This window comes from Ambystoma mexicanum (assembly GCF_040938575.1).
Source record: "Ambystoma mexicanum isolate Mex_15411 chromosome 12 unlocalized genomic scaffold, UKY_AmexF1_1 Mex_chr12_unloc.2, whole genome shotgun sequence".
In the NCBI taxonomy this organism is placed as follows: Eukaryota; Metazoa; Chordata; class Amphibia; order Caudata; family Ambystomatidae; genus Ambystoma; species Ambystoma mexicanum.
In genome coordinates this window covers 1,194,415-1,220,880 of record NW_027182323.1, presented here as the reverse complement: position 1 = coordinate 1,220,880, position 26,466 = coordinate 1,194,415, and the positions used below count along the sequence as shown (strand labels likewise).

Genomic DNA, 26,466 nt, shown 5'->3' with positions numbered 1-26,466 from the left:
TACCAAGGTGCTGGCTCCCCCAGCACGTGAGAGGCCGGCAGTGTGTCCACCTGCGGCCCCCCAACAGTTAAGTACATTCCAAATATGTAAATGTCACACATACATAGACTGAAAACTTGGCAGCTGGGCAAGGGGGTGGGGGTGTCCCAAGAATACTGAATCTCTACTGGAACAAGATGTGGGGCTTTAAGGAGGCTCAGCAGGCATGGTTCAAAGGGAGGCTGGCTCTTTACTGAAACATATGGGGTACGTGCCTGGGATCTTCACTCCGTTTTGAACCAAGCAATGGGTTCTAGTGAGATTGCCTTTGTGCTAGACCAATGGGTGGGCACTGGGGCAGCCTGGTGTACTCGGCAGAAGAGCCAACAACCCAGTCCACCCCAGCAAGAGTCTTTTCAACTATTCCTTACATTATTCCTATTTCATTGTAGTAAGGCCAACACATCATACTGTTGTGTATAATCCACACTCATACAATCATATCAATCTTTCACAAGCTGTAAAATTCGAAATGTTCAGAGACTGTGCTAGATACTAAATTGCCTAATCTCACTTGGAGATATGGTAATTGAGGAGAAAACCCAAGAGTCTTTTCTGAACAGAGCCCAATGCAACAGCCATTTCAAGTCATTTTCCAGAATGGCATCATGACGGCAATGGGGAATAAACATAATGTTCCAGGCCTGTATTCTATGACTGGTCCAAAGGCAAGAAAGAGTCATGAAATCCCATGCAGGTGAGATGGTAAGGTGCATATGTTAAGGGGTTTCAACCTCTGCTCAGTGCTCCCTGAGGTACTCATTCTCCGTGACAAGCTCTTTACAAAGACATAAGTATAATACAAAGTCCCAATGATTAAGAATTACTGATATCGGGAAAGGGTGTATTAGGCTATCATAAATCTCGTAGTACTGCAGATTTCAGGGCACCTGTGCTTAGCTAAAAATTAGGGGTACCGTGGCACTAAGTGTATGGTTCCATGGTGTAATGGTTAGCACTCTGGACTTTGAATCCAGCGATCCGAGTTCAAATCTCGGTGGAACCTCACATTTTTCACTGAAATGAGACGCTTTTCGGAATCTCAATTTTATTTCCCTTTATTTCATTCATTCCCGCTCCTAGTATTTACAATTCGAATACATCATGAACGAAAGTCGGTCTTAGTTTCGTCTGACTTTATTTTGTTCCGTGTTCTTTACATACTATCACTATAAAAAATGTAATCTGTATTAATTTTGCTACTAAATAGTTTTTAAAATAGTGTTCGTTCATATCACGTTGTGCATATGGACTTCACTATGGAAGATGAAAAGTGAGGATTAAAGAGGCTTTCGCTAAAAGTGTTTCCGCCCGGTTTCGAACCGGGGACCTTTCGCGTGTGAGGCGAACGTGATAACCACTACACTACGGAAACGGAACTGTACGTGTGCTTTTCTTTCCCATTATTATGATAGCGCATGGAAGGGGGTGCTGAAGCACGGCATATCAACACAGTAACATTTAAGCCAGCTGGCTCCTTCCATGCCAGTGAAGTCAGACAGATCATTGTACACTGGATTAAACTTGCGACCAAGATCCCGTTAATATATATGTCTTACTCCATGGACACTCCCCATCTTTTGAAGTTTTAAAGGAATGTATTGTTTCATTTTGAGTGCCCCAAATCAATCCAAAATCCTTTGTAAACGTGGATCTGTCTCCAGTGCTGCATCAACCACCTGTGCCCGCACCTGGCACAGGTGAGTGTCCCTGTATTAGATCACTACCACCACCTATGCACCTCATACCATGCGCCACACACCTGAACGATTTATCAGCAACAGAAGAGATATTGTTTTCCCTGGAAAATGCAATGCCCAGAGAGCCACATGAATTTGAATCACACACCCAAAGAGGACGACACATAGGGGGCCCAGTATGACACAGGGGGCGCAGGATGGCGGCTATAGCACAGCAGTGCACGTGCCAGAGGAAGACAGAGAGAAGCACGTGGATGCGGTGCTTTAAAGACATGCATCCTGTTTGAGCTTCCAGCATCACATAGACTCAATAGACAGCTGTGTGACTGTCTCCCAGGTGTCCTCTGCCATGTGTTGGTTTGGGGCTCTGCCGATGCAATTACCACAGAGCAGCCAGAAGGCACCCCAGTAACTCAGCAGCCCAGGAACGCCATTGGTTGAATGTCATCACTTGTCTCAGAGAAAATGAATATCGTTAGAGGGCTTGAGCATGCGTGTGTGAAGTGTATTTCTGGTTGTGCATATTGTGACCAACCCTACAGATGTATCAACCTGTGACCGATAATGGCATTTTAACGAGTTGGTTGCAAGAGGGTGCCTGGGCAGTATGGCTGTGTGCTGGCCACAGCAGGCCTGAGCAATCTTATGCAAGGGAATTGTCTTTATTATTGTTATTTAGTATTGTGAACACTTTTCCCGCCCAAAAGGAACCAGAGGGCAATTTCCAGAGAAATAGAGAACTGCAACATACACGTACTAAATAATCACAAATACAGTAATTTCTTAATAAATCCAAAACATCCAATTGCAATTCAAGCTGCAGGAGCACTCCTCAAAAAGTCTTTTAAAACATGGTGGACGAGAATTCAGAGTGCACGGTAACAGTGCACAGCACAGGTTCAGATGCGTTCCACACTGCACAAGCCCCCTTAGAAAAGGAAAGGATCCACTTTTTAATGTTTGTTTTTAATAGAGAATCAACGTTTTTCTTCTAGATGACCTGATTACATATAATATGAATTAATCCAAATAGACAGAAACACTGGGCTGAACAGTTGTAAAGTTTTTAAAACAATATAGAGCTTTATTTATCATGTTGCTTGCCCCCCATTGTGACGCAGTGACCAGGAGAAATTTGACCTAACATCCTTAATGCATATACAAGCAGGGCTTCAGTATGTTAGACCGCCTTAGGGGTGCCAGATTTGACTTTGCGTGGAAATACAGAAGATAATTCATACAGTCCACTCTTAATCACACCAGTCCCTGAACTACTGTCCTAAAACCATCTTTAGGCAAAGAGGTGACATACATTTCAGTAGCTGTAGATTTTGTTCATCAGATTAGATAGTGAATACAACATGCTTTGCAAGGGACAGTCTGGGAACACAAAGAAGCCCAGGACTTAACTGTAGAATATATTGGCGCAGAAACAATATGTAAAGTGAACTCTCCCAGGCAGAGCTAAGGGATAGAACAAGAACTGAGTCTTGGAAGGGCTGCGTTTGTCCTCTTCCAGTCTCTAATGTTCTGGGAGGGTTGTTTGAGCTGCCGGATGCTCTCCTCGGTTGACACCATTAGATAAATATGGGCATCTTGCACACACTGCTTCATGAAGAATCCCAGCTGGTCAACCATCATCACCAGTGGCTCCATACATAGAGTTTTACTAACGGCTGACTCCTAGGAAACCTAAGCTGGTGTAGGGCTAGAGGAGAGCTGTTACTCCGCACCCTGACCAGTTCAGACAGCTTTGGCCATAAAGAAGATTAACCAGTCCCTCAAGCTCTTTCACTTCCAATACGGGCAGGAGTATGTCAGTCCAAAAGACATTGGGCCTCATTATGAGTTGGCCGGTAACCCGCCTGAGCCACCGGCCGGCTACCAGCAAACTCACCTTACCATTACCGGTGCCTGAAATCCGTGTGTTACCGGGATATTACGGGTGCCAGCAACGGTGGTAAGTTCCCATTCTCGGGAGTCCCATAGGGGCCCCCCAGTTCAGCATGGTGCCCTGGGTCCACCCAGGCCACCCTCCATCCAGGATGCTCCCGGCATCCACAGTGCGCCCAGGCCCATGTCCCCATGGGCCATTGGGATCCTGTCCTGCAACAACAGAAAGTCTGGGTGATCCCGGCAATCTACCAAGATGCTGGCACCCCCAGCACTTGTGATGCTGGCCGTGTGTCCACTGTCGCCCCCCACCAATGGCGACGAGGAAGACGGACCCCTGCAGCACAATCTGTTGCCCGCAGGAGAAAGAAAAGGAAGCAGCACCCACTGCCACAAGAAAAGGAGAGAGTGGATGCCCAGTGACCCACCGGCAGACCCTCCCTGGCCGCAGCCGTGTGTGAAGAGGGTGCTTGTGCAGCCGGAGTGCGGGTCAGCCTGCAGCACTGCGGCATCGGCCATCAAGTGTTTTGCCTGCTCCCGCCGAGGGAGAAAGTGCCCAGCTCCGCGATAGCAGCTCCAAACCAGAACACGCATGAAGCAGCATCCGCTGCAAAAGTAAAATGCAGAAGAGGCGGCATCCGCCGCCGGTCAGAAGAAATGTGCCCCAAGAAGAGAGTAGATGCTAAGGGACCTCTGCCGCCTTACAGAGGGAGAGCGCGATGCTGCAGCGTGGGTGGCGCTACCGTAATCAATAAATAAATCTCCTGCCGGAAAGTGGGAGGAAGTAAGGTGCACACCAGTCTTCAAGAGGTCAGATGTTTCTGTACGGTTTTCGCACTATTCTTTTGCAAAGGACCAGGTGTCTCCTGGAACAGCTACAGCGAAGCAGGGCCTCAAGAATCGGTTGGATGATTATACTTGTGATGAGACAAAAGATCTGAAAAGCAAGGGTTCAGTGGGTACTATGTAACAGTTTTTAATCTAGAGATCATGCTAGACTCAACAGGGACACATTCCATGGAGCATCGATAAGTGGAGGAGTACCTAAGAAGAGCAATAGAGGCACATAAATCCGCGGATTAATAGCTCATAACTCCACCACTAGTGCAGAGCTACCAAAGCCCAATGATAGAAGAAAGTGAAATTAGAGTGTGTATGTGGTTGTGCAAAGTGCAGACACTAGCCACAGTCTACGCATTTGTACATGCGTACATACATGCATGTGTCTGCTTCCACAGCAAGTGTACTGCAATGAGATCTAGTCGCTCAGAGGCTGTGATGGGCCACTATCCTTGATGTGGTTTGCCCTTATATGCCAGTATCCATACATAAGAACATAGTCCTGCTGACGTTGTCAGTAAAAATGCCATGCCACAATAAGAAAACATGTCACGACTGGCTGCACCCATATATGCCAGTATAGCGATATAGGAACGCTCATCATACTGGCTTTAATTTACCCTTGATGCCAGTAAAAATGCAATGCCATGTCAGAAAATAGCTTCAGGCAGGATGCAACCAAATTAGCTAGTCTAGCCAAGTAATAACACTTACCATTCAGTATAAATCCCTTTTGTTTTCCAGTTCAGTCCACTTTATTTCCTCATGCATTCTTCAATTATGTCCCCACTCTTTTGCCTTCTCATTCTGAATCCTGTCTCCCTGTACTGAAATCTTTTTTTTCTCTGTATCCCTCTGTGCATCTCTATCACATCACAACTCAGATAACTTGGTTGGGGAGGGGGGCGCTGTAGCTCTCATAGAAGATGGCCGCCTGATTGTGAACTCCGCTTCGTGGGGCGCCTTCCTGTTTGAATCCTCCTTTGGTGCCCTATTAAAACCTGGGCCAGCCACCCTATTAAATTGCTGCAGGACCCGGGCGTGTGCTGCTCGAACCCCGCGTCCTGAATCAACCCTATCGCAGAGATCCAGTGCTTTGAAATTGGGCCGGGAGCTGGCGCCGTTCTGCCCCGCTCCTCTGCTCCAGAGTCATTTGGCTTGACTCTGAGGATCCGGGGCCTACTGGGGGGAGGGGCACTGTGCGGTGCGGCGTCACCTTCTCCCCACTCCTCGAGGAACCGTTGCGGCCTGTGCGCAGACACCAGCCCCCTGACTGGACCCCGGGGTGCAACCCCAAATGTAGAGCTGTTGCTCCGCCGCCTCTCCCAGGGCGGCGTGCTGCCTATCAGTGCCTCTTGTGGATCCGGAGAGGAGGCTTCCTGTTCTGGGACCGGATTGCGGGACGCTCCCGCTCCTGGCTACTGCGGTGAGTCCCTTCGGGTCCCACCAGACACTCTGCCCATCCGCACTGTAGTGCTGCCGGTGCTGGCACGCGTCGCCTCCCTCCCTGGACTCACGACCGGAACCTGGACCTTCTGTGCCGGGACCCACTGTGGCTGTCGTCACGCTCCGCTGCCCTGCTACCCTGCCAGACGCACAGGGCCCCCGCTCCTAACGCGACCTGGTGGGCCCTGTCGGGGGGGACACAGACTCCTCGGGCGCCGTCATCTATTAACCCGTGCACCACTTAGGTGTTGGCACACGCTGCCCGCTGCTGGCCCTTGGATTGGGACCTCTTCTCTTGGTGTGGATCCTACTGCTCTCCACCGTAGTGCCTGCATGGGGTATTCGCCGTGGTGATACACCTCCCGCTCATTGCGCCACATATATCAGTTGGGACACCACACAGACCATGGTTAGTGGTGCACCAGGCTGGTCCCCCCTACCGCGGCGCGCAGTGACTGGACCCTCTGCTTTACTTGGATATACTGGGATCGAAGACCCCTGCAGTGACTGTCTCCTCGCTGCCTGGCCGTGGGCGTCCTGCTAACCCCTCTGTGGTCCACCACTGCCTTGCTGGGAGCCTTGGCGGACCTCTCCTCCGACACAGGAAGTGGACTCCCCAGTTTGCTCAACCACATCAGTGCCCATAGCTGCTCCTACTTCCACCCCTGTCACGGCACACTGATCTCCGGTTCTTGGCCTTCACCCGTGATCTTCGGGGCGGTCGACACCAGGGGATCCACTCACTGACCACTCAGTGCCCTCATACCACTGCCGGCCAGGGAGATCCCCCCCGGACCTGCGAACTGGCGGGCAGTGGTGACCAGAGACTCCACATCCTATTACAGCACTACTTTCCACTTCAACCCTGTCGTCCTCTGGGCGCCCGAATGCTCTGAATAGCCTGTCCGACCATCCTCTGTGTCCTGCCCTCTGCCTCCCGACCTGCCTCGACACTCCTGCCGCCCGCCCAGGCCTTCGGGCCCACCCTCCGCCTGGTGCCATGACCAAGGGAGCTGGAAAGAAGCAATGCTCAATTAACATTTTCACAAAAACCCCGTTGGGGCCGGTGGGGGAGGTGTCCGGGTAGGAACCATCTAACCCCTCGACCTCGGACCCGGCAGACGCTCAAAAAATGATGGAATACATCCGGGAGGTGTTCACCACGCTCCACAGAGAGCTTGACGACATGAATGGCACTATATCCTCTATCAAGGCTCATATGGAGAGGACCGACGGCCGGGTTGCCGAGATCGAGACACGAGTGAGTACCACCAAGGATAACTTGAGCTCTCTAAGGGCGGAGGTCTCCACACTTTCTGGCCGTGTCGCCGAGGTTGAGAAAAAGAACGAGGACCTCGAATCACGCTGGAGACGTAACAACCTCCGCATTATCGGAGTACCCGAAGATGGCATAAAGGTACCCATGGAGGATTACTTAGAGTGCACTCTACTAAAATTGTTAGACTCCAAAACTCTCCCCATAGTTCGCGATCGAGAGAGCCCACCGTGCCCTCACTGCAAAGCCCAGACCGGGTGCACCACTACGACCCATTATAGGTAGAGTTCTAAACTTCCGTGACCGTGACGCCCTGCTCAGGCCGGCTAGAGCCAAGGGTGAACTCATTCTGGGCGCTGCCAGGATCCATCTATATCCTGATTTCTCGGTGGCAGTCCAACGTGAACGCAAAACCTTCCTGGCAGTAAAGAGGAGGCTTCGAGACCTGCAGGTCAAATACTCCATGTTATACCCCGCTAAATTGAGCATTGAACATTCCAACCAGGTCTACTTCTTCACAATCCCTGAGGAGGCCTCCAGATTTATCGATGAACATTTCCCCGGCTGACCCCCTTTTGAAACACACATTGTCAATGTTATGTTTATTGGCTGATTGTTCATGATTTGGGACTCCGACTTGGTACAGAAATGTCTACCCGGTGGATGAGCGTGAGAAGGGGCTGTCTTCCGCCTACTCGAGTTTTTCGGTCTATGACATGTATGTTCTGGTCCTTAGGGCTGGCCTCATAATCCCATGGGAGACTCTCGTAGTTATCACTGAACGCCTCTCTGGTTCAATTTCTCTCCGCAGCGCTCATCCACTGTTGCTAGTTTACTCTATTAGTTGCTGTTAAATTCAGTCACCTTCCTGGTCTAGTTGATTGATTAGGGGGCTACTTCCCCCATACGTGAGAAAATTGTTTCTATATTTTGCGATCATGCCCTTTCCACCCAGGTGGAGTCCTACCCGGGTGGCACAAGATGTCATCACTAGGCACCATGCTTATCCTTAAATTGCCTTCCGGTCCGGAGCACCGCCGCCAGGCCAGCTCACAGGCCCCCCGGCGTTGATGCCATTGGTTTGGATTTGGTTGTTTGGGCATGGGGTTGTCATTCCTCTGTTTGTTTGGGGGCGGGACGTCGGAGGGGGTGGGCGTTGTTGGGTTTTATGTTAAAAAAGGCTTGGTATCCACAGGGGAGGTAGAGTATGGGGCAATATTGTTCAGTTATTATTGCAAGGCTGATCAAATGGTGCACCGATCATGGGGAGCACCACCCCGTTAATCCGTCACTTCTAATGACCACCTCTGGACTGTCAACTGAGGATAACTTGACATTCATGAGTTGGAATGTGCGGGGGCTGGGAAACTATAAGAAGATGAAACAACTACAGCTTCAGGCCAAACGCCATTGGGTCAAAATACTGTTTTTACAAGAAACGCACGCCTACACCGAGTATTGTGAAAGATTTGCCAAAATGTGGGGCCCTCAGAGGTACTTTACTAATTATTCTACCCAAAGCCGGGGAGTTATGACTCTAATTCACAGGAGCCTTAAATTTAACCCCATATCTACACAGATCGACCCCCTGGGCAGATATGTGTTAGTCCATGGTAGTCTGCAGAATAAGGAGGTGGTCCTATTAAACATCTATGGATCCAATATCGACGACCTGGAGTTCTATTCACATCTCACGTCTCTCCTTGACAGCTTCCTGCTAACAATAATCCTCTGGGGAGGTGATTTTAATACGATATTTGACGTAGACCTTGACAGATACGGCTCCAGACCTCGCCGACTTTCCAAAGCAGCCTACACTACACTGTCATCTCTCCCCAGTCTTTCCCTGGTGGACGCATGGAGGCTTCTCTATCCCGACTCCCGCTCCTACTCCTTCTACTCTTCGGTGCATGACTCATATTCCTGAATCGATAGATGGCTAGTGTGTGACATACTTATAAGGAACATATCTCACCTATCGATCCTTCCCAGAACCCTCTCTGTTCATTCACCGGTGACTATTACCCTTTGTTGGGGCCCGGATCGTGACCGCAGCAGACACTGGATAATGAAACCTCACTCTCTCCTCGACCCCGTCTTCAGCTCAGAGCTGGAGACCGCCATTGAGGAGTTCTTCGAAATTAACACCAACACAGTGTCCTCACAGGCCACCCTCTGGGAATCTTTCAAAGCTTATATAAGAGGTATTGCCCTGTCTAAGGAGAACAGCATCCTTAAAACAATTCACAGAAATATTGCTGAAAGCAAAGCCATGCTGTCCGCACTGGAAGCTCAATGCTCGCTACACCAAACTCCGGAACTCCTGGCATCAATCGGTACGGAACTTGACACATTCCGTTTTCTTGCGGACCGCGAACTGAGGTTCCTGGACAGCCCGGGACTTGCGAGGAAATACGGCGAGTGTCAACGCCCAGGCCATCTTCTGGCCAGGCTTCTCCACCGAGAATTTGGTGCCCCTCCCATCCCTGGAGTGGAGAGACCCGATGGTACCCTAGCCACGTCCCTGCAAGATATTAACTCTGAATTCCTCTCTTTCTACGAATCCCTATATGCCAATGCAGACAATGTCCCGACAGCGGAGATCTAGTCTTCCCTAGATAAGCTTCCCCTCTCGATCCTCTCCCCTGAGACCATTGGATGTCTCGAGAATCCATTCACCACCGGGGAATTCTTGGATGCCATAGACTCACTCTCATCAGGGAAATCCCCAGGCTCAGATGGCATTCCCGTTGAATTCTATTAACACTTCAAATCACTCCTACTCCCTCGCCTAATGGCCCTCTGGGAGGAATCAGTGGAGGTAGGTCTGTTTCCCCCTTCGCTCTGTGAAGCCACAATAACCGTTTTGCTGAAGCCCGGTAAACCCCCCACTCAATGCTGCTCTTATAGTCCACTCTCGCTTATCAACGGGTACGCCAAATTACTAGCCCTACGCCTTGCCCCCTACATGCCGCATATCATTCACCCCGATCAAGCGGGATTTATTCCGGGACGCTCCACCTCTCTGAACCTGAGGCGTCTCTTCAACATTATAAGCAGGATTAACCCAAATCTGCATGCAGTAGCAGTGGCACTCGATATGCAAAAAGCCTTCGATTCTGTCTCGTGGGAGAATCTCTGGCGGGTTCTTAAAAAATGCAAATTCTGCCCCGCTTCCTTTCCTGGGTCGGGCTGCTGTACTCCAACCCAGTGGCCAGGGTTCGTACTGAGGACCGATGCTCCCCCCTTTTCCAAATAACTAGGGGCACTAGGCAGGGCTGTCCCTTCTCTCCTCTGGTCTTTGCCATAGAGATGGAACCTTTCGCGGTCATAGTATCCCTGTATGCTGATGATGCCCTTCTCTTCATCCGTTCCCCCGACACCAATTTGGCTCCGATATTGGAAGATATCCTTTTTGGACAAGTTTCTGGCCTCAAAGTAAATTGCTCTAAATCTACCCTTTTGCCGCTCACTGCCTGCACACGCCCCCCTCCTGATACCCAGCGATTCACATGGGCCCAGTCAAGCTTTACCTACCTGGGCATAGTAGTGTCTCGCCGATTCGAACAGGTTTTTGAAGAGAACTACCAAAAATACCTCACTAGCCTTACGACAAAAGTCGCTGGAGTAGGCTCCCGATCTCACTTGCCGGCAGGATAGGGATACTAAAAATGGTAGTATTACCCCAGCTTCTGTACAGGTTCGCCAATATCCCCCAGTGGCCGAGCGGCTGGTTCTTCCGGGTGCTGACTCGTACCCTTAATACCTTTCTTTGGCACTCAGACATGGTCCGGCTTAAACTCAAGACCTTGACCATCCCGATGGAGGTTGGCGGCTTCGGTGCTCCTGACTTCCTTAAGTACTGGCTGGTGTCCCAACTCCAATACACTTCACACTTGTTTAAAACATTGGACCCCCCACCTCATGTCAGACTCGAAAAGCTATCGATCAGCGATCGTGATATTTGCTCCCTGGTTATCACGCCCATGCCGAGGGTATTAGACTCACTTGACCCGGCGGCCTCTACTTCTCTGGCCCTATCTAAAACATGGTAATTACTAGGCATCGCCCACCCCTTTCATGGTAACTTTCCACTTTGGAACTTCCTCCCGGAGGTCCCACATGTACCTCCCGTCATCGTTCGCCGGTGGGCAGAGCCTGGATATGAACAACTATGGGACTTCTTCGAACAGGGTAACTTCATAGAGTGGCCAGATCTTCCACTGTCCTTGAAGCGGAGACCATCCGCTTGGCTTCAGTAGTCACCCCTCCGGAAAATCCTTAAACACAAATACCCCAGTTTCCCAGTGCTGCCACCTGATGAACCTGCAGTTACGGAGCTTACCTCTCCCACCCCCATGAGGGGCAAAGTTTCCAGACTCTACACCCTGGTACAGGCTAGATCGGCCCCTACATTTACCAAGTTAAGACATACCTGGGGGGATGACCTTGGTCTCGAAATCACAGATGAACGATGGGCCCGAATGTGTGCATGTATTCATCAGGTATCCTTTAACTCCCGCTTTAAATTGATCCAATTCAAGGTGCACCACAGATACCACTACACCCCGAGCAGACTACACCACATTTCAAATGACTTGTCCCCAAGGTGCCCCAGGTGTGGCTGCGACAACGCTGGCTATATCCACATGATTTGGTCCTGCCCCCGTCTCACTCAATTTTGGAGCGCAGTATGTGCTACTATGTCAGCTATCCTCGATCACCCTATTACCCTATCCCCAATGAGTTGTCTTTTCCATGACTTTTCTGAGCTCCGCTGAGATTCCAAAAACCTGGCTGGACTTTGCATGCCACTTGCTGTACGCTCTATTTTACTCTGCTGGCTTCGGCCTACCACACCCACCCATGCACAGTGGCTCAGGGCGGTCACATGGGCATCGGACACCGAAGAATCCTGGGCTATACAACAGCCAACCCACTAAAGACCCAGAGATGTTTGGTCAAGGTTTCGTTCATACATGGCTCCCATTGATTCTGCCTCGGACTCTACATCTCCAGTCCTCTCCCCCTGCTATTCCCGCACAACCTCCGGAATTGTTCACTTACTGCCCCCACACCCACCTTGGATGTCTGCCACATGTGCACAAACTGGTTTTGAATTTGCTTTATATGTTTGTATTACCTGCATTGCTCTGATTATACTTGTCCTGTATGTAGCTCACCTGTTCCTGTGCTGCCAAGCTAAATAAATAAAAGTAAAAAAATAAATAAAAAAAAGATAACTTGGTGGATGGGACAGAGAGGAAGAGGATGTGGGCAGCGGCAGACCCTAGACGGGCCTGCCACCTCCCCTCACTCACCTAAGTGTGCCAGCACTGAGAGGCAGACACTGTTGCCACCTAGATCCTTTATTACTTTGGGCTATTAGGTGGCACCCACCTATATGCTGAAACTATTGCATTAGAGTCCAGATCGGGGAAAAAGGCATCTGAGGAGGGAACCAAAGCTTGTAAGTGTTGTTTAGTTATTTGCCCACCCATTGACTGCCATGGCCATGTGGCCATTCCCACCCAGTCCTGCCCCTCCAGACCCAAAACTCCTAATTATGGGAACTCTTTGAGTTAACTTTAATCAAGACTTACCATCTAGCTTTGCACTCGAAATGTCTGCCAGTGTTTTTTCAAAGCAGTCTTCTGAGGGCTAATGTCTTAATTGCAGGAGTAAAGTGCCACCGGTGTAATTAAAATGTCGTAACCAAGTCTACATTCACAAGCACCATGCGTGTCCTTCACTGAAGTCTTGATAAAAACATGCATTGACAAAGCCTACTGTGATGGCTTGTGTTTTAAGATTTAAGTATTAGACGTTTGCCGGCACTATTATTAGATACCCAGGTACACACACCATTTTGCTGCTGGTACCATCAGTGGCCAGTTAATACCACTAGGGTGGTGCCTGGCAAGTGCCTTTCCCAGGCCTAGATAAAAGTCCAAACTGTTGGCATTGCCAGTGCTTGTTTAAAAGCAGCAGCACATGGTGCCAAGCAGTCACGTGGTGGTGCTTTGCTATTGGATCGGCCCTCTGTGGCACAACACCAGTGACACATATTCCTGCTAGTGAAGCCAGCTGTAATCCCTGAAAATCGATATTCTGCGGACAGAGATAAAACAGAAGAAAGATTGTGGGAAGTTCGCTCTATACCAGGTGATGAGAATGTGGTGGCAAACGAAAGCCTGACACATTCCTTCTGATTTCTGTGGCGAGGCGAAAGAGGAAACATCCCAAAGTAGAACAGAGATAGAGAATGAAAACAGTTCCCACATACAAAAAACTCCGTGCCGACTCTAACATTAGTGGAACGTTATCGTAAAGGGATGTAGCACAGCCACCAGCAGTCCCTATAGCAGAAACAATCTCGGTCCTGCATCGATTATCACTTTCGATTTCACTGCCGAACCTTTTCTACAAACTAGATTTCATTTGCAGAATTACTGGGCCGAGGGTCGGACGGCACAGATATTACGATGGTGTGTTTTACGTGAGGGGATGTAGCTCAGTGGTAGAGCGCATGCTTTGCATGTATGAGGCCCCGGGTTCAATCCCCGGCATCTCCAGGTGCATATATTTTTTGGGGTACGCATGAACGCCAACATTTAAAGGATATACTGTTACATCCTCTTTGGGTTTCTGGTAAAGAGGACTATAATTTTATGTCGCATCTCACTACATTGAACATATTCCGTCGCTCACGTTTCAAGACTATCCTTCTTGTGACTAGTTCACATTACCAGACTGGGGCCCTGTCTAGACAACAAACAGCCGGAGCTGCCTCAGCAATACCGCGAATGGGGTTCACAGTAAACAAAACCCCTGGAGAGATGGTGACTGACAAATATAGATAGCATAGAACAAAGTGATCATGGGAAGCAGCAGCAGCAGGCAGGATTGGGCAGGCAAACATTCCACGTGACTTCTCTGAAGTGCCTCGAAGGAGTTCTTTAAAAGGGAAAAATAGAATTCATTAAATGTTTTCTTTAAAAATAGCTGTAAATTATCATAACCTATTCGTTGATGTGTTTTTTTTAAACTTTGTTTCAACGCTCTTAACATGTACATAGTCAAAGTAAAACTGTGCACTTGATTCGCCGCCGTCTGCAAGCAGTAGTACATTCATTTCAGCATACGGCAATACATAACGCCTCACTGTGGCAGTGCACAAGGATCTTATAGCATAGCACAGGCATGTTTTATTGCATGTATGTATTGTGTTTTGTATGGCACAAACCTTGCTGGGGCATAACAGAAAATTTTACATTCGGGGTGACGAAATGACTATTGCTCTGTAGGAGCACAGGGGTGAGTAGTGTCCAAAACACCTACTCAGCCCCAGACTGCTACTAAACCAGCAATGAGCGCAGTCATAAAGGGGAAGCCGACACACCCGACAGGTATACCCCCTATGCCTCTTTTGGTAACTGTGGCAAAGGGCAGTCTAAATTCTTTCTGAGGCGTTTGAGCTGTTACATTTGCACACAAACACCAATAGTATGGTGGTACCAACATGAATAAATGCCCAACCAAGGTTCTACAAAAACAGGAACTTTAGGAAATACGTACAGTGCATACAACAAATTAAAAACAATAAAGACCCACCTCTCTAAAGGAAACGGAGAGAATACACACTATGGGAATAAAGGGGCATTCAGTGTGAAGACAGGGGTGCTGGCCAATGATTTTAGCAGCACATTTCAATGTTCAAGGATATGTCTTTTAAATGGCTAAGAAAGGTGGCTTAAAAGTTACTGAGGTGCCGAGGCAGACAAGGGGGACAAAGATTCTTCAAATGCGCATGTCTATTGTGATTGGGGCTCAGCAGCATCGAGTCAGGCTTATTGGAGCTCTTTCTGGATCGAGTCAGTGTCAAGCCGTTTCAATTGGTGGTCCCACGAGATCATGGGCGCTGAGACAGGTTGAGTCCGCTCGAAGTGCTCAAATGGTACAGTGCAGACTTTTCAAAAATGATTGGCTAGATTGCGCAAGCTGGTCACCCCAAATGTGCCCTTGGGTGGGTTAGAGAGTAGAGCTTGCCTCTGCCCTGAAGCCTTCTGTCTTCAGCTCTATGGCAGAGAACTTTGGTATAAACTAACCATTCCCAACACATTTCCAATGAATCCTTCCTCTCCTTCTTCTGAGAATCCAAAGATGAATCAACTGAGGACCACATTTCCTGCCTTTATAAAGGCAACATTCTACAGCAGATTGGCCCAAAACAAGAATGTAGTCAGTGTCCAATCCAGGCTGCTATGACATGTGTACCTTGTCTTCCAATGTCATATATAGAGTGCCTGTGTCTGCAGAGAGTGGGGAGAGGGAAGGATGCGTAGGGAGGCCTGACAGAATCCAAAACAGTAAAACCCCTCTCTTGACCTAAGCCTGATCTCGTGGTACTCTAACTGCACCCACTATCCATGTCTGCATGCTTCAAAATGACTCTGGTGATCGACACCCTAATGTGACAGTGGCTTTGTCATATCATGGCTGCCGGTGAAACACTCTTTTGCAGGGGACCTCCCGGTAGAGAGTTCCAGTACGCTGATGGGAGGTGTTAACATCTTCAGAGGCATAATAAGAAGAGCTTCCTGGGACAAGGTCCCACATGGATTGCCGGGTGGAGGTCAGAGAGCCGCTACTGGGTGAAGAGTGACCCCCAGAGACAATAATAACCCATCTGGGGGGGAACGATGTGGCACAGCTGGGAAGAAGGCAGCTGCTTAAGGAAATGTGCGCCACGTTCTGGGCATTGAGCGAGGAAGGGGGCGCTTGTGGACTCATATGGCCAGAATCGTGCCCAGATAAATATGGAGGGGTGCAAATTCACACATGGCTGTGGAGAAGTGCCAGAAAAAATGGAATATAGACATGACAAAGTTTTGCAGGGGAGCATGTTTCTCAATGTTTAGGGATGGCCTAATAAATTGGGGTGTACCAGGATACTACGATAAAGATGGGGTTGACCTATCTCAGGTGGGCTCAGACATATTATTGAATTTTAACGACGGATTGAGAGAGCATGGTTTTATTAAAAGAAAAAAAGAAGAAGCAAAGAGGAGGAGGATGGGGGCAGCGAAGGGGCGACAACCCCTTCTGGCCGTTGCGGCCAGTCAAAAGTAGTACAATGTTGAAAAGAGAGCTGATGGCATTAGAATGAGCTGGGTGCTGGAGGACAGAAGTGTTGAAGCACGTACGCTACTGATCGTCTGTGTGGACTTGCATGTTGAATATTAATATTTTGTAAATAATTATGCCTGGGCTTAATTTGTTATGGGCTTCAGGCGAGGATAAATGCCAGGCCAACAGCAGGTTAAAGCTCGGGATGAGGGCATAGCAGCACCCGACGTCATATGTTAGAGAGATGGCACACCCACCCTGAAAGGGGGGCATGAGGGCACCAGGCAATAACATGGTGGAGGGCCAAGGCCCCTCCAACTCCAATTCACAGGGCGGCAAACACAAGGGTCACAAAGCAAAGGTAACCCAGGTGGAGAAAGGCAGCAGGACAGGAAGGGGTGGCTGTCCCGAGGGAGAGGGACTCACGATTGGAAGGGCAAGGTCTTCTTCACACCTTCCAGGTGACTTCAGAGACCCGGGGGCCATTTTGTTTATGTCTTGTCAGCGATGGATGTCACACCAACGATCGAGCAGAGAAACATCCTCTTTACAGAGGAAATGACCATGAGCAATTAGCCCCGTGTTTAGCCTAACACGGCAGGTGGACACATAGAGCTGGAAAAAGAGCAGCCCCCGTTTGCAGTTTCCAGCCCCGGCTGGTGAAAAGAATTAGATAATGTCACTCCCCACAGCCCAAAACCAGAGATACACAATTCGTCCTGAGCGGGAGGTTCAGGAAGGTTGCAGGAGTGAGACCTGGATTTTGGAAACAGTTAAATATTTTCAGCTGCCAGTCCCCAGCCCTGGCCTGCAGGCCCACACCATGTGATCACGGTCCGGCAGGTCTCGCTGGTCTGGGCCTCCTGCATCAGCATGGTGCCCTGGGTCCGCCCAGGCCACCCTCCACCCAGGATGCTCCCGGCATCCACAGTGCCCCCGGCACCTCAAGCCCATGTCCCCATGGGCCATCATGGTCCCGGCCTGCAACAATAGTAAGTTTGGGTGATCCTGGCAAACTACCAAGGTGCTGGCTCCCCCAGCACGTGAGAGGCCGGCAGTGTGTCCACCTGCGGCCCCCCAACAGTTAAGTACATTCCAAATATGTAAATGTCACACATACATAGACTGAAAACTTGGCAGCTGGGCAAGGGGGTGGGGGTGTCCCAAGAATACTGAATCTCTACTGGAACAAGATGTGGGGCTTTAAGGAGGCTCAGCAGGCATGGTTCAAAGGGAGGCTGGCTCTTTACTGAAACATATGGGGTACGTGCCTGGGATCTTCACTCCGTTTTGAACCAAGCAATGGGTTCTAGTGAGATTGCGTTTGTGCTAGACCAATGGGTGGGCACTGGGGCAGCCTGGTGTACTCGGCAGAAGAGCCAACAACCCAGTCCACCCCAGCAAGAGTCTTTTCAACTATTCCTTACATTATTCCTATTTCATTGTAGTAAGGCCAACACATCATACTGTTGTGTATAATCCACACTCATACAATCATATCAATCTTTCACAAGCTGTAAAATTCGAAATGTTCAGAGACTGTGCTAGATACTAAATTGCCTAATCTCACTTGGAGATATGGTAATTGAGGAGAAAACCCAAGAGTCTTTTCTGAACAGAGCCCAATGCAACAGCCATTTCAAGTCATTTTCCAGAATGGCATCATGACGGCAATGGGGAATAAACATAATGTTCCAGGCCTGTATTCTATGACTGGTCCAAAGGCAAGAAAGAGTCATGAAATCCCATGCAGGTGAGATGGTAAGGTGCATATGTTAAGGGGTTTCAACCTCTGCTCAGTGCTCCCTGAGGTACTCATTCTCCGTGACAAGCTCTTTACAAAGACATAAGTATAATACAAAGTCCCAATGATTAAGAATTACTGATATCGGGAAAGGGTGTATTAGGCTATCATAAATCTCGTAGTACTGCAGATTTCAGGGCACCTGTGCTTAGCTAAAAATTAGGGGTACCGTGGCACTAAGTGTATGGTTCCATGGTGTAATGGTTAGCACTCTGGACTTTGAATCCAGCGATCCGAGTTCAAATCTCGGTGGAACCTCACATTTTTCACTGAAATGAGACGCTTTTCGGAATCTCAATTTTATTTCCCTTTATTTCATTCATTCCCGCTCCTAGTATTTACAATTCGAATACATCATGAACGAAAGTCGGTCTTAGTTTCGTCTGACTTTATTTTGTTCCGTGTTCTTTACATACTATCACTATAAAAAATGTAATCTGTATTAATTTTGCTACTAAATAGTTTTTAAAATAGTGTTCGTTCATATCACGTTGTGCATATGGACTTCACTATGGAAGATGAAAAGTGAGGATTAAAGAGGCTTTCGCTAAAAGTGTTTCCGCCCGGTTTCGAACCGGGGACCTTTCGCGTGTGAGGCGAACGTGATAACCACTACACTACGGAAACGGAACTGTACGTGTGCTTTTCTTTCCCATTATTATGATAGCGCATGGAAGGGGGTGCTGAAGCACGGCATATCAACACAGTAACATTTAAGCCAGCTGGCTCCTTCCATGCCAGTGAAGTCAGACAGATCATTGTACACTGGATTAAACTTGCGACCAAGATCCCGTTAATATATATGTCTTACTCCATGGACACTCCCCATCTTTTGAAGTTTTAAAGGAATGTATTGTTTCATTTTGAGTGCCCCAAATCAATCCAAAATCCTTTGTAAACGTGGATCTGTCTCCAGTGCTGCATCAACCACCTGTGCCCGCACCTGGCACAGGTGAGTGTCCCTGTATTAGATCACTACCACCACCTATGCACCTCATACCATGCGCCACACACCTGAACGATTTATCAGCAACAGAAGAGATATTGTTTTCCCTGGAAAATGCAATGCCCAGAGAGCCACATGAATTTGAATCACACACCCAAAGAGGACGACACATAGGGGGCCCAGTATGACACAGGGGGCGCAGGATGGCGGCTATAGCACAGCAGTGCACGTGCCAGAGGAAGACAGAGAGAAGCACGTGGATGCGGTGCTTTAAAGACATGCATCCTGTTTGAGCTTCCAGCATCACATAGACTCAATAGACAGCTGTGTGACTGTCTCCCAGGTGTCCTCTGCCATGTGTTGGTTTGGGGCTCTGCCGATGCAATTACCACAGAGCAGCCAGAAGGCACCCCAGTAACTCAGCAGCCCAGGAACGCCATTGGTTGAATGTCATCACTTGTCTCAGAGAAAATGAATATCGTTAGAGGGCTTGAGCATGCGTGTGTGAAGTGTATTTCTGGTTGTGCATATTGTGACCAACCCTACAGATGTATCAACCTGTGACCGATAATGGCATTTTAACGAGTTGGTTGCAAGAGGGTGCCTGGGCAGTATGGCTGTGTGCTGGCCACAGCAGGCCTGAGCAATCTTATGCAAGGGAATTGTCTTTATTATTGTTATTTAGTATTGTGAACACTTTTCCCGCCCAAAAGGAACCAGAGGGCAATTTCCAGAGAAATAGAGAACTGCAACATACACGTACTAAATAATCACAAATACAGTAATTTCTTAATAAATCCAAAACATCCAATTGCAATTCAAGCTGCAGGAGCACTCCTCAAAAAGTCTTTTAAAACATGGTGGACGAGAATTCAGAGTGCACGGTAACAGTGCACAGCACAGGTTCAGATGCGTTCCACACTGCACAAGCCCCCTTAGAAAAGGAAAGGATCCACTTTTTAATGTTTGTTTTTAATAGAGAATCAACGTTTTTCTTCTAGATGACCTGATTACATATAATATGAATTAATCCAAATAGACAGAAACACTGGGCTGAACAGTTGTAAAGTTTTTAAAACAATATAGAGCTTTATTTATCATGTTGCTTGCCCCCCATTGTGACGCAGTGACCAGGAGAAATTTGACCTAACATCCTTAATGCATATACAAGCAGGGCTTCAGTATGTTAGACCGCCTTAGGGGTGCCAGATTTGACTTTGCGTGGAAATACAGAAGATAATTCATACAGTCCACTCTTAATCACACCAGTCCCTGAACTACTGTCCTAAAACCATCTTTAGGCAAAGAGGTGACATACATTTCAGTAGCTGTAGATTTTGTTCATCAGATTAGATAGTGAATACAACATGCTTTGCAAGGGACAGTCTGGGAACACAAAGAAGCCCAGGACTTAACTGTAGAATATATTGGCGCAGAAACAATATGTAAAGTGAACTCTCCCAGGCAGAGCTAAGGGATAGAACAAGAACTGAGTCTTGGAAGGGCTGCGTTTGTCCTCTTCCAGTCTCTAATGTTCTGGGAGGGTTGTTTGAGCTGCCGGATGCTCTCCTCGGTTGACACCATTAGATAAATATGGGCATCTTGCACACACTGCTTCATGAAGAATCCCAGCTGGTCAACCATCATCACCAGTGGCTCCATACATAGAGTTTTACTAACGGCTGACTCCTAGGAAACCTAAGCTGGTGTAGGGCTAGAGGAGAGCTGTTACTCCGCACCCTGACCAGTTCAGACAGCTTTGGCCATAAAGAAGATTAACCAGTCCCTCAAGCTCTTTCACTTCCAATACGGGCAGGAGTATGTCAGTCCAAAAGACATTGGGCCTCATTATGAGTTGGCCGGTAACCCGCCTGAGCCACCGGCCGGCTACCAGCAAACTCACCTTACCATTACCGGTGCCTGAAATCCGTGTGTTACCGGGATATTACGGGTGCCAGCAACGGTGGTAAGTTCCCATTCTCGGGAGTCCCATAGGGGCCCCCCAGTTCAGCATGGTGCCCTGGGTCCACCCAGGCCACCCTCCATCCAGGATGCTCCCGGCATCCACAGTGCGCCCAGGCCCATGTCCCCATGGGCCATTGGGATCCTGTCCTGCAACAACAGAAAGTCTGGGTGATCCCGGCAATCTACCAAGATGCTGGCACCCCCAGCACTTGTGATGCTGGCCGTGTGTCCACTGTCGCCCCCCACCAATGGCGACGAGGAAGACGGACCCCTGCAGCACAATCTGTTGCCCGCAGGAGAAAGAAAAGGAAGCAGCACCCACTGCCACAAGAAAAGGAGAGAGTGGATGCCCAGTGACCCACCGGCAGACCCTCCCTGGCCGCAGCCGTGTGTGAAGAGGGTGCTTGTGCAGCCGGAGTGCGGGTCAGCCTGCAGCACTGCGGCATCGGCCATCAAGTGTTTTGCCTGCTCCCGCCGAGGGAGAAAGTGCCCAGCTCCGCGATAGCAGCTCCAAACCAGAACACGCATGAAGCAGCATCCGCTGCAAAAGTAAAATGCAGAAGAGGCGGCATCCGCCGCCGGTCAGAAGAAATGTGCCCCAAGAAGAGAGTAGATGCTAAGGGACCTCTGCCGCCTTACAGAGGGAGAGCGCGATGCTGCAGCGTGGGTGGCGCTACCGTAATCAATAAATAAATCTCCTGCCGGAAAGTGGGAGGAAGTAAGGTGCACACCAGTCTTCAAGAGGTCAGATGTTTCTGTACGGTTTTCGCACTATTCTTTTGCAAAGGACCAGGTGTCTCCTGGAACAGCTACAGCGAAGCAGGGCCTCAAGAATCGGTTGGATGATTATACTTGTGATGAGACAAAAGAGCTGAAAAGCAAGGGTTCAGTGGGTACTATGTAACAGTTTTTAATCTAGAGATCATGCTAGACTCAACAGGGACACATTCCATGGAGCATCGATAAGTGGAGGAGTACCTAAGAAGAGCAATAGAGGCACATAAATCCGCGGATTAATAGCTCATAACTCCACCACTAGTGCAGAGCTACCAAAGCCCAATGATAGAAGAAAGTGAAATTAGAGTGTGTATGTGGTTGTGCAAAGTGCAGACACTAGCCACAGTCTACGCATTTGTACATGCGTACATACATGCATGTGTCTGCTTCCACAGCAAGTGTACTGCAATGAGATCTAGTCGCTCAGAGGCTGTGATGGGCCACTATCCTTGATGTGGTTTGCCCTTATATGCCAGTATCCATACATAAGAACATAGTCCTGCTGACGTTGTCAGTAAAAATGCCATGCCACAATAAGAAAACATGTCACGACTGGCTGCACCCATATATGCCAGTATAGCGATATAGGAACGCTCATCATACTGGCTTTAATTTACCCTTGATGCCAGTAAAAATGCAATGCCATGTCAGAAAATAGCTTCAGGCAGGATGCAACCAAATTAGCTAGTCTAGCCAAGTAATAACACTTACCATTCAGTATAAATCCCTTTTGTTTTCCAGTTCAGTCCACTTTATTTCCTCATGCATTCTTCAATTATGTCCCCACTCTTTTGCCTTCTCATTCTGAATCCTGTCTCCCTGTACTGAAATCTTTTTTTTCTCTGTATCCCTCTGTGCATCTCTATCACATCACAACTCAGATAACTTGGTTGGGGAGGGGGGCGCTGTAGCTCTCATAGAAGATGGCCGCCTGATTGTGAACTCCGCTTCGTGGGGCGCCTTCCTGTTTGAATCCTCCTTTGGTGCCCTATTAAAACCTGGGCCAGCCACCCTATTAAATTGCTGCAGGACCCGGGCGTGTGCTGCTCGAACCCCGCGTCCTGAATCAACCCTATCGCAGAGATCCAGTGCTTTGAAATTGGGCCGGGAGCTGGCGCCGTTCTGCCCCGCTCCTCTGCTCCAGAGTCATTTGGCTTGACTCTGAGGATCCGGGGCCTACTGGGGGGAGGGGCACTGTGCGGTGCGGCGTCACCTTCTCCCCACTCCTCGAGGAACCGTTGCGGCCTGTGCGCAGACACCAGCCCCCTGACTGGACCCCGGGGTGCAACCCCAAATGTAGAGCTGTTGCTCCGCCGCCTCTCCCAGGGCGGCGTGCTGCCTATCAGTGCCTCTTGTGGATCCGGAGAGGAGGCTTCCTGTTCTGGGACCGGATTGCGGGACGCTCCCGCTCCTGGCTACTGCGGTGAGTCCCTTCGGGTCCCACCAGACACTCTGCCCATCCGCACTGTAGTGCTGCCAGTGCTGGCACGCGTCGCCTCCCTCCCTGGACTCACGACCGGAACCTGGACCTTCTGTGCCGGGACCCACTGTGGCTGTCGTCACTCTCCGCTGCCCTGCTACCCTGCCAGACGCACAGGGCCCCCGCTCCTAACGCGACCTGGTGGGCCCTGTCGGGGGGGACACAGACTCCTCGGGCGCCGTCATCTATTAACCCGTGCACCACTTAGGTGTTGGCACACGCTGCCCGCTGCTGGCCCTTGGATTGGGACCTCTTCTCTTGGTGTGGATCCTACTGCTCTCCACCGTAGTGCCTGCATGGGGTATTCGCCGTGGTGATACACCTCCCGCTCATTGCGCCACATATATCAGTTGGGACACCACACAGACCATGGTTAGTGGTGCACCAGGCTGGTCCCCCCTACCGCGGCGCGCAGTGACTGGACCCTCTGCTTTACTTGGATATACTGGGATCGAAGACCCCTGCAGTGACTGTCTCCTCGCTGCCTGGCCGTGGGCGTCCTGCTAACCCCTCTGTGGTCCACCACTGCCTTGCTGGGAGCCTTGGCGGACCTCTCCTCCGACACAGGAAGTGGACTCCCCAGTTTGCTCAACCACATCAGTGCCCATAGCTGCTCCTACTTCCACCCCTGTCACGGCACACTGATCTCCGGTTCTTGGCCTTCACCCGTGATCTTCGGGGCGGTCGACACCAGGGGATCCACTCACTGACCACTCAGTGCCCTCATACCACTGCCGGCCAGGGAGATCCCCCCCGGACCTGCGAACTGGCGGGCAGTGGTGACCAGAGACTCCACATCCTATTACAGCACTACTTTCCACTTCAACCCTGTCGTCCTCTGGGCGCCCGAATGCTCTGAATAGCCTGTCCGACCATCCTCTGTGTCCTGCCCTCTGCCTCCCGACCTGCCTCGACACTCCTGCCGCCCGCCCAGGCCTTCGGGCCCACCCTCCGCCTGGTGCCATGACCAAGGGAGCTGGAAAGAAGCAATGCTCAATTAACATTTTCACAAAAACCCCGTTGGGGCCGGTGGGGGAGGTGTCCGGGTAGGAACCATCTAACCCCTCGACCTCGGACCCGGCAGACGCTCAAAAAATGATGGAATACATCCGGGAGGTGTTCACCACGCTCCACAGAGAGCTTGACGACATGAATGGCACTATATCCTCTATCAAGGCTCATATGGAGAGGACCGACGGCCGGGTTGCCGAGATCGAGACACGAGTGAGTACCACCAAGGATAACTTGAGCTCTCTAAGGGCGGAGGTCTCCACACTTTCTGGCCGTGTCGCCGAGGTTGAGAAAAAGAACGAGGACCTCGAATCACGCTGGAGACGTAACAACCTCCGCATTATCGGAGTACCCGAAGATGGCATAAAGGTACCCATGGAGGATTACTTAGAGTGCACTCTACTAAAATTGTTAGACTCCAAAACTCTCCCCATAGTTCGCGATCGAGAGAGCCCACCGTGCCCTCACTGCAAAGCCCAGACCGGGTGCACCACTACGACCCATTATAGGTAGAGTTCTAAACTTCCGTGACCGTGACGCCCTGCTCAGGCCGGCTAGAGCCAAGGGTGAACTCATTCTGGGCGCTGCCAGGATCCATCTATATCCTGATTTCTCGGTGGCAGTCCAACGTGAACGCAAAACCTTCCTGGCAGTAAAGAGGAGGCTTCGAGACCTGCAGGTCAAATACTCCATGTTATACCCCGCTAAATTGAGCATTGAACATTCCAACCAGGTCTACTTCTTCACAATCCCTGAGGAGGCCTCCAGATTTATCGATGAACATTTCCCCGGCTGACCCCCTTTTGAAACACACATTGTCAATGTTATGTTTATTGGCTGATTGTTCATGATTTGGGACTCCGACTTGGTACAGAAATGTCTACCCGGTGGATGAGCGTGAGAAGGGGCTGTCTTCCGCCTACTCGAGTTTTTCGGTCTATGACATGTATGTTCTGGTCCTTAGGGCTGGCCTCATAATCCCATGGGAGACTCTCGTAGTTATCACTGAACGCCTCTCTGGTTCAATTTCTCTCCGCAGCGCTCATCCACTGTTGCTAGTTTACTCTATTAGTTGCTGTTAAATTCAGTCACCTTCCTGGTCTAGTTGATTGATTAGGGGGCTACTTCCCCCATACGTGAGAAAATTGTTTCTATATTTTGCGATCATGCCCTTTCCACCCAGGTGGAGTCCTACCCGGGTGGCACAAGATGTCATCACTAGGCACCATGCTTATCCTTAAATTGCCTTCCGGTCCGGAGCACCGCCGCCAGGCCAGCTCACAGGCCCCCCGGCGTTGATGCCATTGGTTTGGATTTGGTTGTTTGGGCATGGGGTTGTCATTCCTCTGTTTGTTTGGGGGCGGGACGTCGGAGGGGGTGGGCGTTGTTGGGTTTTATGTTAAAAAAGGCTTGGTATCCACAGGGGAGGTAGAGTATGGGGCAATATTGTTCAGTTATTATTGCAAGGCTGATCAAATGGTGCACCGATCATGGGGAGCACCACCCCGTTAATCCGTCACTTCTAATGACCACCTCTGGACTGTCAACTGAGGATAACTTGACATTCATGAGTTGGAATGTGCGGGGGCTGGGAAACTATAAGAAGATGAAACAACTACAGCTTCAGGCCAAACGCCATTGGGTCAAAATACTGTTTTTACAAGAAACGCACGCCTACACCGAGTATTGTGAAAGATTTGCCAAAATGTGGGGCCCTCAGAGGTACTTTACTAATTATTCTACCCAAAGCCGGGGAGTTATGACTCTAATTCACAGGAGCCTTAAATTTAACCCCATATCTACACAGATCGACCCCCTGGGCAGATATGTGTTAGTCCATGGTAGTCTGCAGAATAAGGAGGTGGTCCTATTAAACATCTATGGATCCAATATCGACGACCTGGAGTTCTATTCACATCTCACGTCTCTCCTTGACAGCTTCCTGCTAACAATAATCCTCTGGGGAGGTGATTTTAATACGATATTTGACGTAGACCTTGACAGATACGGCTCCAGACCTCGCCGACTTTCCAAAGCAGCCTACACTACACTGTCATCTCTCCCCAGTCTTTCCCTGGTGGACGCATGGAGGCTTCTCTATCCCGACTCCCGCTCCTACTCCTTCTACTCTTCGGTGCATGACTCATATTCCTGAATCGA

At 49.7% G+C, this 26,466-nt stretch overlaps 5 non-coding genes across 5 annotated transcripts; 3 read left to right on the top strand and 2 right to left on the bottom strand.

The window, feature by feature from the left end:
• Positions 1 to 973: 973 nt before the first annotated feature.
• Positions 974 to 1,045, top strand: TRNAQ-UUG (transfer RNA glutamine (anticodon UUG)). The gene has a single exon. It is a non-coding gene; the product is annotated as a tRNA-Gln (tRNA).
• A 296-nt stretch (positions 1,046 to 1,341) lies between these two features.
• Positions 1,342 to 1,414, bottom strand: TRNAV-CAC (transfer RNA valine (anticodon CAC)). Its single transcript has one exon. It is a non-coding gene; the product is annotated as a tRNA-Val (tRNA).
• Positions 1,415 to 13,697: 12,283 nt separating this feature from the next.
• On the top strand, positions 13,698 to 13,769 carry TRNAA-UGC (transfer RNA alanine (anticodon UGC)). Its single transcript has one exon. It is a non-coding gene; the product is annotated as a tRNA-Ala (tRNA).
• Positions 13,770 to 18,313: 4,544 nt separating this feature from the next.
• On the top strand, positions 18,314 to 18,385 carry TRNAQ-UUG (transfer RNA glutamine (anticodon UUG)). The gene has a single exon. It is a non-coding gene; the product is annotated as a tRNA-Gln (tRNA).
• A 296-nt stretch (positions 18,386 to 18,681) lies between these two features.
• Positions 18,682 to 18,754, bottom strand: TRNAV-CAC (transfer RNA valine (anticodon CAC)). The gene has a single exon. It is a non-coding gene; the product is annotated as a tRNA-Val (tRNA).
• Between the last annotated feature and the right edge of the window lie 7,712 nt (positions 18,755 to 26,466).